General features: G+C 41.7%; 1 protein-coding gene across 11 annotated transcripts in view; it reads right to left on the reverse strand.

Moving 5' to 3' along the window:
- Med12l (mediator complex subunit 12L) overlaps nt 1–14,593 on the reverse strand; it is a 305,898-nt gene that overhangs the window by 290,378 nt on the left and 927 nt on the right. The gene's annotated exons all lie outside the window — the stretch shown is intronic.

Below are 14,593 nucleotides of genomic sequence, written 5' to 3' on the forward strand. Positions count from 1 at the left end.
CCGCCCACACCCAACCTGCCAGGATTCCAGCAGCTGTGCTACCAGGTCCAATCTATGGAAGCACCATGCTCTACCCTTTCTCCAGCATTCCCCAGTGAGACCTCCAAACAGAGCCCCTCTTTTCTAAATTCATACAGCACTTTAGCTTCACTACATAAAAAGCAGAACAGTTATAATCCAATTCCAAGACCATCATTATATGACCCTTAAAGAATTATATATTTCTCTGTGCCTCGGTTTCTCCATCTGTAAAAAGAAGACAGTAATAGGATATGCCTTACAAGAGCTGTGAGGCTGGCATAAAGCCACTCACATGGAAAGCACTCAGAACAACCAACCCAATAAATATTAGCCTTTATAACCTCATGTGGTACTTTACACCACACTGTCGTATATGCGTATCTTATTCCTCATATTTAAAGTGAATAAATAGGACAGAAGATTTAGCTCAGTGGTGCCATGCCTGCCTGGCAAGCACAAGGTCCTGATCAGTTCAATCCTTGGTACTGAACAAAAATTAAATAAAATAAGTAAATAAAACTAATGCATTTATCACTTCAAAAACTCTGAGGGTCAATGAATACGACATGAATTTGCAGATCGGTGCTATTGAGAGTGTGGGCCAGAAATGTTGCTTGTCTCAATAAGAAACATGTAAAAACTGAATGTGTCAAAACATTTACAGCAATGTGACACTGCCACAACATGCAAGCTACATTTCATTTCTTCTACTAATTCATTTTTATCATATATTTATATCAGTTTGCAACAGGCTGAAAATTAATCTTTTAAAAAACTAGTCCTTCACTGGTTATTTTAAGCAGCAGCAGAGGGGACTGAGAGCAGGTTTCTATTTTCTTTTCTACACCCCCATATCACTTAGCACAGTGGGAGGCATACAGCAAGTACTAAGTAAATGAACATATAATGTCAGAGACATGTTGACTATTTAATGACCTCAAAGCAGATTTCTCACGACTAGAAGAAATGTAAATAGTGTCTCTAATTCATAAGGAATCTTTACTAACAGATTATTAACTCCCCTAGACTAAAACTGACCAAATAGTAAAAACTCTGATCCCAAAAACATTTTCTATAGTATCTACTACCGTAGTATTGTGTAGAGCTTTATTCAAAACAAATAAAACTAAGCACAGTCAATATTAACCTTCTTCATGGAACCCAAGAGAAAAATAAATTATTGAGCATTGCCTTTGACACACTGTTAAGAAATCCTCCATACTTTTAAGTAAACTAGCACCTTGACAAAAACATCCAACACTTCAGACAAACATTTCTATTGGATCTTTACTCCTGTCGCCAAGGCTTGAAGTGGTGCTAATCTCACCAACATCATCAGATTAATCCATGAATGAAATGACTGGAAAAGGAAAGCAGCAAATTCTACCAAACCATCTTTAACTGACAAGGCAGCATTTGCATAGCTGAGCTATAGCACACTGGATGTGGGTTGAAGGCTGAGTGAGTTATTCTTGCTTTAAAAAATCTTGGCACAATCAAACTGACTCTGGAAATGCCTGTAGAAAATTCAAGGTAAAAAGGAGCCCCATGAAGTCCTGCCTCCCCAACTGTCTTAAAGGAAGGGACCTCAAATGATATAGAACTTATCATTCCTCTTTCTTGGGTCTTCTATCTCCTGCCCTAAAGCGCCCTTCTTCTTCCAGGAGTTTTAATCTCTTCCTCTTTCCCAAATGTCCTGAAATCTGTTCAAGTTTATAGACTGGATATACTCTTGTTTTATTGAACTACCAGCAATTTCTCTCAATATGGCATCTAGTTTCCCACCTGTTCTCAGAATTTCTGCCCCAAAGGCCTTCTCCACTCCACTTTGCCTCCAGAAAAACACTCACCAGCTTTCTGAAGACTTTAGAAAACACCCCTCCCTCTTTTGTTCCCACACCCACAAGGAACCTTCTAATGATTTTGTTGTCCTAAGCACAGGACTTTCATCTCTCCACCCAAAGTTCTTGAAAGTAGGAACCATGTTTTACGCATCCTGGCATGCCCATGCCCTGTACCAGGCCTCAAGTTAACAGGTTTCTAGTAACCATTTGCTGATTATGACTGCTGCCCAGTTAGTAGACCCAGCCAACTGAACCTTTATAAGGTGTCAAACTTTCCTTTTGCCTCTGATTAGCAGTGAGGAGATAAAAGAGACACAGTTCCTGTTTTATGGAACTTACATTCACTGGGAGAACAGACACAAAAATCAAATACAAACTGTGTTGAATGCTGAGGAATAAACAATCACTTTGAAGAGGTATGAGAATAAGACAAGGATGCAGGGCCGGGGATTTAGCTCAGTGGTTCAGCCGCCTGCCTTGCAAACACACCCAAGTTTGATCCCAGGTATCCCCCCCCAAAAAAAAAAAAAAAAACAAGGGGGCAACAGAAAGCACATGTGCAAAGGTCCTAAAGAGACAAACTCTGTTCAGCAGATCTAGGAGAAGGCAAAAATAGCTGGAGCCTCATTGGTATTAACTCTCTCTTTGGACCACTTATCCATCCAGGAAGTCCAGCCCTAGAAAATTCCATTTCTCAGGGTCAACCAGCCCCTCCATTTTTGCATACTCTCAAAGGGTAATCATAGCCATGATTCCAACTATATGTGAACACTCACACCTAAATCCAGATTTTCAGTTTCCACTAATAGGCACTTCAACCTGAATTTCCCAGAGTCTTCTCAAATAGAAAACATTCAGAAATTAACTCTTACCTCCACCCTTTCCAAGTTTAGACACTCATGGGGGAAAAAGACAAATTATCTTGTTTCAGTTGGGCAAGTTAGTTTAGAGATTACCATCTGTCCACCTACCCAAAAGTTTACACAAGTTTTATCCCAAGTCTGAGACCTCTGTGTTCTTGAGAATTTATCAATTCCCTACTGTGAAAAGTCAGATTTTCTTCATGTTCTTGAAGCAAAACAACTTATCCCAAGGACTGAATGCAGAACCAGATACAGAAATACAGATGTTAAAGAGATGCTCATAAATACAAAACAATGCCATTCTTTTCACTATTTTAGTTTTGGAGGAAAAAAAAGTAATTCTTCACTGAAAAAAATTTAACCTGAAATTCATTTAGTTGTAAATGAATAGTTTCAAAATTTTATCAGTTTTAATTTCTAATACAATAAATATTGAGAAATACAACCTAGATAAACAAAAGCTGTAAGGGATCACCCATGCTTAAGACTGTAAAGGGGATGTTTATAGCAGCCTATCTCATAATAGGTAAATCTTGGAAGTGGCCTATATGTCCATCAACAAATGAGTAGATAAAGAAAATGTGTTTATACACAACTCTGTACTACTCTGCCATAAAGGATAGATTTGAGCTATTTGTAGGAAAATGGATACACAGTGAAACTGTAATGTTGAGTGAAATAAATCTGACACACAAGCTTAAATATCACATGGTTTATATTAAAAACTCAAATTATAAGTAATTTAAAGATCAAAATAAAAGATAATTGGAAATGGAAAGGGGACCAAGACATGGAGGGGAAAGGAAAGGAAGGGAGGGGGAAGAAGAAATAAAAAGAATTATGACACGTTAGAATCACAATGTACTGTAAATGTATACTAATATAAATAAATAGGTTCTAAAGAGATTCCATGAGCAGAAAATTTGGGAGCTGCTGGCAAAAGTTAACAATATTTAGAGTTTTCTTATGCATCCCTCTCTCAGGTCCCACATTCACTCAGCCAATCCTGTTACCCAAATTTCCTTTTCATGAATCCTACCTTCACTTTTCTTCCGGTTTCCCAAACCCACAGGCCAAAAAATAACCACTTTTAATCCTAGAACCTATGAATGTGACCTCACTTGGAAACGGGATCATTGTGGATAAAATTATAGATATGATCATCCTGGATCATCCAGGTGAGCCCGAAATCCAATGACAAGTGTCCTCATAAGAGACACCCAGAGAAGAATACAGGACCAGAGAAAAAGGGCACATAAAGATGAAGGTAAAAACCAGAGTGATGTGGCCACAGGCCAAAGAAAACAGGAAACATACAACACATGAAGCCACTGAGGCTGGAAAAGACAAGGAAGATTCTTCCTAGAGTCCTTGGAGGAAGTGTGACTAGTGCTGTGACTTCAGACTTAACCTCCAAAATGATAAGAGAGTAAATTTTTGTTGTTTTAAGATTTTTTTTTTTTTCTGGTAATCTGTAACAGCAGCCACAAGAAACTAGTCACTCACTCCCAGTCCCGAACACTAGCGACTATCCAGTAGGTGCATCTTTCTGCCTCAGCATGATCCTCAGAGTCTTGTCTGCCCCAACTGCAACCTTTGGTCACCTCAAATCTCATTCCTATAACGTAGGTGAATGGCGCCCCTTTGCCTCCACAATACCCAAATGTCTGCGTCTCCACACGGTGCACAGAGGACCAGGACTTGATCTCACCCTGTACACGACACACTACAACTCAGGCCCACATCACTAGACACACTGCACGGTCTTTTTGTCCTGTGACCTACACACATATGCAGTATCCTCTACCTGGAATTAATTTCCTTCCACATCCTCATTGCCAGCCACACCTACACATCCTCTTACTCTCTGATTCAATCTCCCCTGCTAATAGTTCCCTTCAAAAAAGTGGGGGGAGTCACTCCCTCCTTTCCACAGCACTTTGAAGGTTCTTCCCAAAGAGTATCTGAAATATTGTATTCTTCCTTTAGAGGCCTATCACTACATCTAGACTATGTTTTGCCACCTCAGAACCACTGACATGATGGACCAGGAAGGTCTGGTGTGGGGGGCATCTGACGCACTGGACAAGATAAGTAGCCCTGGCTCATACTACTGGGCACCACCATGCAGCAGCTGTGACAAATCACAGTATTTCTAGACACTGCAATGTCTGGAGGGGGAAAAAGGAAAAAGCACCCTGGGTACTACTGCAGATTAAAAGCTCCGTTGCCCTGTATCTAATGCTCTGTGCATCTGTTTATTTTACATTCATTCATAAAACAGAGTTCCGAGTCCTAGGTGTAAGCCAGGCACTATGCTCGAAGCCAGGGACACAGAAGGAAATCAAAGGTTTTGGTCCTGTCCTCATGAAGCTAGCTGGCAAACAGCCTGCAAAGTACTCAATAATACTGGTTGAATGACTGACTTAGTCTGGCATGTATGTGTATAATAATGTTTCCCTCAAAACACGGAAAATAAAACCCAATAGCTTAAATTTTTTTCTCCCTTTTTCAGGGCCACAGTGTTGCACGACAAAGAATCCACTTATACAGAATGCCACATTAAGTGTTATTCTCTGGAACTGGGCAGCCAGTACAGCTTGTGAATGCTACCCATAAATAAATAAGGCAGTAACTCAACCAAAAAAACATGACTGGAAAGGAATCATTCCTACACAGAAAAGGCCAAAAATGCCAATACCAGAGCTATGCCTAGAGGGTGGAAATCTCCTACCAGACAAGGAAAGGAAAGGGTATGAGACTCCAGAGTATTTCTCCCTGACCAGGGGCCACCACATGAAATGACAGGATAGACAGTGAGCTAAATAGTCCCCAGCTCTCACAGTCACAGGATGACCTAAACTGCAGAGTGATTCTCATGGCTAGGACAACACAAGGGTCCTGGACCCAGAAGGGGAAGCTGTGTACCAAGAGGAGGTCAAGTAAAAGTCCAAAAGCCAATTAAGGCACAAAGTGGCCCAGATCCACTCTGACAACTCAGTTTCACCTCTCTGCAGCTCCAAAGGTACATGGCCTGCTCCACAGAGTGCAGAGCTAGTTTCTTCCTTTCAAAGCAAAACAGAACAGAGATCTTCCCCACTCTGTGCCCATATTCTGTCAGAATGGAACTAAAAGAGTTTACTGTTTAGTTCCTCTCAGCTCCCAATAGGCACTGGTCAGAATTTACTACCTAATGGTCAAGATGCAGGTGTTCTTTGTCTTATTACGCCAGTGAGTAAAACTTCTTAGAAAACGTATTCTCTGGGGAAAAAAGTGGGCAGGCAAGCATGCTGTGCTCCTCTGAGGGTGCCAAAATATAAATGGAAAGTACCATGACAATATTAAAATGCTTTTGGCTACAAGAAACTGATAACAGGCCCAACAGTGGCTTAAACTGTGTGGACTTATCAAGAAATCCAGGGAGAAGTGGTCCCATGGTAAATTCAGCAGCCTAACTATTTTATAAAGCCACTCAAGAGATCCTCTCCTCAACCTGCACTGGCTTTTCAGTCACAGGCCTGATGCCTCATACATAGCACCAGCGGCAGCTACAATATTCTCTCACTACTTCCCAAGCACAAAACTAAGGGGCCTTCGAGGCATTAAGAATGGCCCTTCTTCTCTATGTCTACAGAGTGAGAGAGGAAAAATTTCGTCTCCAAAAGTCCTGTAGCTGATTCCCACCGAATCCCTTTAATCAGAATTAAATTATATGTTTACTCCAGGCTGTAATGAAGACAAAGAATGTGAAGACCTAGCTTTAATTTTTTTTTAATTCTTAGTGAACAGCAGGAAAGGGAAAAGCAGGTTAAGAATGATAGTGAAATAGCCAACAAAGTGTCTGCCACATGTAACCATACCCAATGGTGTTCTGGAGAATATTAACAACCAGTTTTCATAAAAATGAAAAGAAATAAAGCCCTAATTTGTAGCATGTGCCAACTTCCTTGGTGTAAATATTTTACTCAAGTTTTGGCTGATTTCAAGTTACCAATATATCGTGCAGCTCATAAAACTTCTAAAACTTTAACAATCAGATAGTGCAAGACTTTTCCAAAGCATCACAAAGTCTATGTCTTCCATCTGGTTACAATTTAAGTTTACAATGCTCCTGCATATTATATAGGCCCTATATGATGGAGGATTATTCTCTCCAGCTTACAGGTGAGGGAAATCACACTGCCCAAGCGGCAGAGCTGGAATGCTCATACAACAGTCCTAACCACCCTACAACTATAGGCACCACATGTACAAGTGCCTATAACAACACTCTGACACTGTTGCGCCTACCCATCAGCTAAAGGAGCTCCATGTTAGCTTAAAACCAACAACAACCACTGAGGTCCCAGATACTCAAGAGGATGGAGGAGGATCACACGGACCCAGGAGTTCAAGGTCAGCCTGGGGAAATGTCTCAGTGAGATCCTGTCTCAAAACAAACAAAAGTCTAACAACAAAGACTTATTCCTGTAAACCTAACTAAAGCAACCTAATAATTATTCTAATAATAATTTTGTCCTTCAAGGACAAAAGTACTGTGTTTAATATTAAGCTTGGAATGCAGATTAACACGAAGAAAATACTCACTCCTAATTTCATCCCCCAGTGCTGTGATTTGAATGAGCCCCCAAAGTTCAGGTGTTAGAAACTTAATCCCCAATACCCAAGTGTTGGGAAAGTGGGATCCTTAGCAGCAGATTAGGTCATGTGGGCTGCACCCTTAAGAACAGACTGTCTCAGAAGAAAGTAGGCTCCTTATAAAAAAGCAAGTTCAGCCCCCTCCAGCCTTTGTGTACCCAAATGATGCTTTCCCCCAGATCCAGATACAGCAAGAAGGACCCCTCAAGTTGGGACTTCCCAGCCAATTATCTTAATTTAAAAACTGCCCAGACTATGGCATTCTGTTATAGCAATATGAAACAGACTAAAACACCTAGATAACAACTGTCCGCATGTGAGTGATAATCCAGTTTATTCAAACATATTTAAGTAGCTTATGAAGCGACCAAGCTGTTTTATGACGTAGTAACATTTTTTCTTTTATGTAAACTCTCCGAGAAAAGAAATACAATAATATTTTGAACCCCCTTGTCACTATCATCCAGCTTTAGAAATCATCTAAAGATGATTAAAAGTCCAAGTGTTTCTGTTCTCCCATCTCCAGAGGAATGTGAAGGAGGCACATGCCTCTTCCCTACACTTAAATTTGATTTCTCCACTGCACTTGGCCTTCTGCACTCAGACCCAGAGGCCAGCTGTTCTCCAAGTTACATCAATGATCTCCTCTTTGCGGCTCAGAGACACAGGTTTGGGCACCTTTCACCATAACTGAAGTTCAGAACCCATTAAAGGACAGCTTCAGCAGAAACACAGTGTGATTCTTGGAGTCTCCAAATTCCATTTACTTCGGATCCGTTGTCACATGCTGGTGCACACACATGTGCACACCTGCAGGTGGCACTAACTGATTCAACTAAAATCCTCAAATGTTGTTATCCTTGTTGTTATGGCTTGGGTTTGGATGCCACTCCCCAAAGCCTCATGAGACAGAGGTGGGGCTATTTTGGAAGGGGCTGAATCCAGAGTGTGATTGATTCCCAGCGGGGCTAGGCCAAAGGGCACTAGGATTAAGGGAGTGCTACCCACCCTAAGTAGTCTGTATAAGATGAAAGGAGCAAAAAGACGCTCTTAAGGCCCCTGTTGCTTCAGCTACCTTGTGCACACCACGTTTATTCTCTTCTGCAAGGCCTGTCTGACATCCACCCTGCCTTGGAGCCATCTGATTATAGACTGAAACCTCTACAAACTGTAAGCCAAATAAACATTCTTTCCCTTTAACTTTGGATGTCGAGTATTTTGTCTCAGCAATGAAAGAAAACTAAGATACCCATCCTCTCTGACCTTGTGATCCAACACAAAGGTTTGCCTTATGGACCTCACTCTGGTCCTCAACCTTCCTCAAAGATCTACATTTTATCTCCCCCAGTTGGCTCAAGAGAAACGCATGCTAAACATCAGTGGCTGCACTGTGATATGACAGGAGTCCTCAAATGAGTCCAGCAGAGAACCAGCCTGCAGGTCACACAGAATTCCACAACCCCAATAAATTTCAAAGAACAGTTTCATATCTGCTGCCCTGTGCCTCAGTTTAGCCAAGTGCATTCAGGAGGAAGCTGTGTATTTCCAGAGCCAAGCATGGAATTCTGCTCTGCTAGAAACCATTTACAGCTGAAAGAAAGCAAGCTTAGGATGGGAACCATGGTTATTAAAAGACAACTTCAAAAGAGAGCAAGAACTTCAAGGAGAAAGTAGTTAAACTCATTTGCACTATCTACTATCAAAAGGTTCCCACCCTTCACATAGCGTATTTGTCTAAAAGATTCTAATACATCAAATAGTGGGCAGTAAATACGAATAAGGGAGGCCCAGTTTCCGAGTTTCTCTACAGAAAAGGACACAAACTGAAGCAGATGTGCTCAAGTTTACTGTGTTTAGGAAATGCTAGAAGGATTGTTTACAATGAAAATTCTGACTCAGCAGGTCTGGGTGGAGGCAGGGTGCTGTAGCTCCATTTCTACCAGGCGTCTGGTGATTCCACTGCAGGTATTGGCAGACTGAAAAATAAGAACCAGCGGAGTTCTTACCCAGGCCACAGAGTTGTTTAGCAGCAGACAGAAGCAGGACCTCTGACCCAATGTTTCTATCCTGATGCCGTCCTAAGAGTCACCTGAGGCATGAGCTAAACATCAAGATGCCTGCCCCTCCCTGATCACTGAGATTCAGAGAAGTTTACAGCTGGGGCCCTGGCCAGCTAATTAGTCCCCAGTAGGAAGCTTGCTAGAACCCACGTCTCCCTACCCTTCTCTGTCTTTTGGTCCCCGGGGAGCTGGTCAACCCCTCCTTTCTCCCCAGGCTCCCTCCTCTATCAATACCTTCCCCCTAAAGAAACATCCCCACCCTGTTTAACCTCTCCAGCTGTCTCTAAAACAACTATTTATGTGTTTTAAGAGTTTTCAATACTTATAACAAAAAAACAGGGGTTACCAAAACAAAGTAAGCACCGGGACAGTGATGTACACTATAAATAGATTCATTGAGCTCTCTATACATTTGATTAATTTCCTTATTAGTCAGTGCTTAGTCCAATCCCAGGCACTAAGCAGTTTACAGCTGTGGACACCAGGTACAAGGTCCTGCTCTCATGCAGCTTACATTCCAGTATGGAAGGCAGGCCAGCGACAGGAGAATAAACAACCTAACACTGAATTTCAAACAGTTACTGTAAAAACATTTAAACACAGGGTAATAAACTGACAAGGAAGGCCCCACTGTGGAAGTCTCCGAGCTACCAGGAAAAGGGAACACGACTGCCAGATAAGCAAGGAACAAAAAGCTAGACCTAGGAGCTGGGCCTGTCAGGAGAGAAAAGCAGACCATAATCCAGCCAGCAGGGGGAGCACAAGGTGGCTTGACTAGAGCCCCCGATCTCTAAGGGAAGGGTCCCAAGGATATTGTAAGAACGATGGGATCCTTTAACAAAGGGTCAAATAACAGTCACAAACCTAACTGAGTGCAGTTTATGTGACAGGCACTGTTCAACTTACTTTGCATACAGTAGCTCATCCCACCGTTGCTGTAGCCCTGTGAGGAAGGAACAAATACGAACCCCATTTCACAGGTGAGGAATCTGGGTCAAACAAGTGGTGGAGCTGGAACTCCAAGACAGGCTGGCTGGCTGGCTAAGACAGCAGTTATGGAAGTGAGCAAGGATCAGAAGAGTAGGACCTGAAGGGTTTAGATGTTATTCCGGAATAATGGAAAGTCACTGGAGAGGGCCTCAGACATCCTTACTCATTCCCTTAGATCTGAGTTAAGAGAAGGCACAATTTCTCAGAAAAGCACCGCAAAACCTGGCTGAGTTGGTTGCGAAACCAAACTACTTACTGTATCTCCAAGCACAGGCAGATGCCTAAACCAGCCCTGCCTGTGTCAGAAGAATTTTCTGGCCCCTGCAGAATACAGAGTGCCTTTTCTCCTCTTGGTTGAGGTTCTCAAAGTGGGGTTTTGGACAACCACTGCAAGATCACAGGGATCCTGTTAGAAATGCAAATTTCTGGGGCCCCACCACAGAGCTATTAAATCTGAAACTCAGTAACCTGGTTTTTTTGTGTTGTTTTTTTTTCTTAGTGTTTGCTCCTCTGCAGTGCTACTGAGGAACACAGGGCCCAGCATACCCTAGGTAAGCACTCCTCCACTGAGCTGTATCCCCAGACCAGCACTCTGTCTTTAACAAGTCCTCCAAATAATGTGAATGTGTTAAGAGAATTCCTCAGGGTCATCCACAAGCAGTAGCCGCCATCACCAACTCTCCAAAGCCGTATGTTTCCTCTCTTCCGGCAGCTCCTGCACTGCACGCCAGGCCATCCTCTTCTGAAACTCTACCAGTGGGTTCTTTCTGCCTGTAAATCTCTTGCCCCAACTCATTTTTCTAACTAATTTGATTTCCTGGACATGCTACTCAATTGTGTAAGCCTCTTCTATCCAATGGCAATACTCCTCTACCTTCCTATTTTTAAAGTTTAATTTTACTTTGAGCCTTAGATCCTCCAAGACAGATACAAAGGGCAATTTCAGCAATTACCTAGACTTTCTCCAATACCTCTCAGTCACCAGATTTCCTTTTCTATTCATTCATTCCACTTTCATATTTTCCAACAAGTGTTTGTGCACTCAGAATTCTAGGAACTAAATGCACTAAGTGCCAGTTCTTCATTGATACCTAAAACAGACCTCACTGCTGCCCTTGGGAAACTGTCCCATTCACAGAGGATGGCAAGATGCAAACAAATGATATACCTGAAAGGCCTGAGGAGTTTGTTGGGCTGGGACTTGAATAATGACAAAAAGGCAAACCCTGATGGACGTTCACACAGCAAACATTTGGGCGCTGAGTCTGTGCCAGATGCTAAGTTCTCCCATGTATTATCCATGTAATCTTCCAACAGCCTTGGAGATAAACAGTATTCTCATCCCTCTGTACAAGAAAGGAAACTGAGGTACAGGGAGAATGAGGAGTATGTCGACAGGAAAGCCAGGATTCGGCCCCGTTAAGAGTAGCTGTAGAACCTACTGACCACCAGGTGAGACGAGCAGGGTAGAAGGTTAAGGATGGGGGAGAGGCAGAGCAGGTCCAGACAGACAGACCAGCACATCCAGGAGCCCCTAGGCAGAGAAAAGTCAGCCTGAAGCCTGAAAGAAAGTCGGGCACATTGGTGAAACTGGGAAGTATCAAATTTATTGGAAATAACACTGCGAAAGTGAACTGGACAAGTTGTACTGATGGATGCATGGTACTGATATAAATGTGAGCCCTAAGGAAGGAGAAAGAATCAAGAATAACTCCTGCTTTTCAGATTTCATTTAAAATCCTGAGAACCGTCTGTTTCCTGAGAGTGAAGTATTCTACCTAATGTACAATAAAGTTCTATGAAACACTGATGCACAGCAAACTCTTGAACGAATATAATCAGTAGATCAAGCAAGTTAAGGATCCCAGTTCTCACTTTCCAATTCTTCTCTACAGGAGGTCCTCATTGAAGAACCCCACTCTATCCCTTGGGGGCCATTTCCCAGAACAATGATGCCACTGTAATACCGACAATATAAACCACAAACACAGTAAGGAGGATGGCCTCTACTAAGTGAAAGGGTTCTCTCACACACTGTCAGAACTTTTTTCCACAAATTTTCAAATGAAGACAATTAAGCTAATTTATAAATGAGAAATTACACAACTTTCCAACTGGAAAGATGCTAAATCAGAATGCAAATCCACAACTGCCCTATTTGGAAGCCTACACTTCCTCCATTAAATCAGTACTTCCCACAGTGTGGGACACGTATCTCTGATGAATCATATTATAGTTTTAGGAGCACAAATCAACTTTTTAAAGTGTAATGCTATGGTCACCTTTAAATCTGTATAATTATCAATTTTGTGTGCATATACAACGGCAAACAAATTAAGGGTGTAACTTATAATTTCATATAAACTTTGTACATTCTTATTCATATTGCAATAAATTTATGATTTCCCCCTAGGAAACACAAAAAGGTCCCCTGAAGGTTGAAGTAAACATTAGAAGGAGGTGGTGGCACACACCTGTAACTCCAGCAATTTGAGAGGCTAAGGCAGGAGGATTCCAAGTTTCAGCCTAGTATGGGCAACTTAACAACTTAATGAAACCCAGTCTCAAAGTTTAAAAAGGGCCAGAGGATGCTGCTCAGTATGAAGGCCTCGGGTCCAATCCCCAGTATCAAAAAAAGGAAAATATTATAATAAGAGTACACAGTTGGTATACAGACAGAAATTTTGATGAATACATAAATAACTAAGCTTAGGAAACTACTTACCACCTAAGAACAGCCAAGCACCTGTTCCATATTGTACCCAAATCTAACTCTCTGCTCACGCATGTCTCTGCTCAACAGAGATAAAATATCATTTGCATTGGGGGAAGGGAATAACACCAGAACATAATTTAGCATAAATCATAATGCAGTACCTGGTTTTGACACAAATACTGGATTGATAATCCAACTCTGCTTATTCACCATACACCTTGGTTAAATCAAAGTTTTCCTGGGCTTCAGGTGCACTTTGCCAAAAAGAAAATACTAAAAGTAGTCTCCAAAGTCACTTCCAGTTTTAGAATTCCACAAAACGACCTTTGAAATCCATAATTATTCTTTCCAGAATCACAGAGGACCCCAGCCTGAGTCTTGTATGAGTATTATCATAAAAAAGTAAATACTAAGTAGGCCCACAAGCCACCACCTCTAAACTTGTGCTGCCATCGCTACCCTGGAGAAGCGTGGCATGTCCTAAATTACAAGACAATGACGAATGTCACTGTCCCCACAAAAACGCAAAGGATTTCCTGTAGTCATTCTGAAGTTAACTTTCACTCATAGTTCTCGCTCAGTTCTTTACACTCCGAAACAAGTCACTTCATTCTAAGTCAAGGTAGCCCCGTGAGGAAATGGATGGAGAAGAATCTACAAAATTTCATGAAACTCTTGCTCTCCTATGGAGCCTCTGCTGGGAACCACCTGTAAAACCTTCCCAGCTCCAATCTTAATTTTACTCCAGTGACGCTCAAATTTAACATCAAGCCTCTAAACAGCAGTTCTTCCTCCTTATTTCTCACATGTTATTAGCAAAACAGCCAGAACTAGCACTCACCCTCCATGGATGAGACAAGTATATTTATTAAAATGGAAGTCGTAAAGACTCCGCCTTGATTGATTTCCAAAGTCCTTTCTGTGAAATCAGCAGGCTGATAAACTTTTCACAGAGGACTTTTAGAGTCACAGAAAGCTAAGTTCTGAAAAGTGGTCATTTGTGTTGAACTGAAGAAAATACTGGATGGGTGGGCTGCAGCTGGCAAACTGAAAGCACAGCTGGGTAGCAGGTGACTCAAAAAGAGAGAGAAAGAGAGGCAAGTCCCTGGACAAATTGTGTAGCCAAGGGTGATCATTATTATAACTGGAGAACTGTTACATAATTACTTGTTAACTCCTGACAAACACATACACAGCTGTAAAATGCCATGGTTACCCTAGCCATGGAAGCCAGTATACCTGGTGCAAGACTTGAGGTTTCTCCAATTAATTTCATTCAAAGAAATGGCAATCCTAGGACCTATTCCCTTCCAAGGTAACTCTCCTGCTTTTACATATACAAAACAGTCTCAAGCAATTAAACCAATTGCCTCTAGGGACCAAAAAAAAAAAAAAAAAAATTAGGGTTTCTGCTTAAAATTGATTTTTTTTCGAAACAGAGGGGAACAAAAAACGCGACAA

The sequence above is a fragment of the Fukomys damarensis genome, unplaced genomic scaffold (genome assembly GCF_012274545.1).
Source record: "Fukomys damarensis isolate Sample0158 unplaced genomic scaffold, DMR_v1.0_HiC HiC_scaffold_37, whole genome shotgun sequence".
Taxonomy (NCBI): Eukaryota; Metazoa; Chordata; class Mammalia; order Rodentia; family Bathyergidae; genus Fukomys; species Fukomys damarensis.